A 988-nucleotide genomic window follows, 5' to 3' on the forward strand; every position below is an offset into this window, starting at 1 on the left:
ATGACTTACATGGGTCAGTGGCAAATAATAGTGTCCACAATACAGAAAAAAGGCTGTTCTAAAAGCAGTTCTTATCACCCTGAAGAAACAGTGCATCGCTGCAATGCATGTGGAAAGCACCTTAGATGTAAGATAGCTCTAATCTCAGACACAAGCAGATCCACACAGAGGAATGACCCTATAAGTATACCAAATGTCAGTCTACCTTAATTTTCTCAACCTCATGCAAGCAACACATGCTGATCCATCAGCCGGAGAGACCATTCCTTTGCACCTGTGGGAAGGGGTTCACATTCCACAGTGCTCTTTTGGTTTCAACAGCACATCCATTTGGAGAAGAAAACATTATGTTGCATGGATTTCAGGAAGGGGTTTTTGTTCCCAGGGACTTTGGCGTGACACCAGACCACCAACTCCAATGAGAAACCATGCCTTTGTGCACATTGTGGGAAGAACTCTAATAAATAGAGCACTCTCTTTATTTGCATTCGAATAGCCACAGCACTGAGAAAACTTTTCAATGCACCTTGTGCCATTCGTATTCAAGGTCAGCTTGACCTGGCGTAAACTCACACACACCAGAGAAAGACTATTCCTTTGTGCAGACTGCGGAAAGGCCTTTTTCACCTTCGGAGAGTTGCTCAAGCACCAGCGTTACCACACAGGACATTAACCTTTCCAACGGACAGACTGCAAAATTCTTTTTAAACAAGCCTGCTACTTGCAGGTCGACATGAGGCACCACACAGGTATACGGCCTTATTCGTGTTCTCAGTGTAACAAGAGTTTCTTCTTCAGTTCCTCCTGCCTTAAGAGGCACCTGCGGATTTACACGGGAGAGAAAACCTTCCAGTGCTTGAACTGTGGGAAAAGATTTCAACAGTCATATTATCTTAAAGTTCACTTCCAGACTCATGTAGAAAAGAGATCTGAAAGCAGGACGTCTAATGCTTCATTGATGGGATTAACTTGGGGAAAAGGAATATAA

At 43.6% G+C, this 988-nt stretch overlaps 1 pseudogene; it reads left to right on the forward strand.

Annotated features, from left to right (window-relative positions):
• LOC113048586 (zinc finger protein 879-like) lies at positions 1-988 on the forward strand (annotated as a pseudogene).

Source organism: Carassius auratus, chromosome 29 (assembly GCF_003368295.1).
Source record: "Carassius auratus strain Wakin chromosome 29, ASM336829v1, whole genome shotgun sequence".
In the NCBI taxonomy this organism is placed as follows: domain Eukaryota; kingdom Metazoa; phylum Chordata; class Actinopteri; order Cypriniformes; family Cyprinidae; genus Carassius; species Carassius auratus.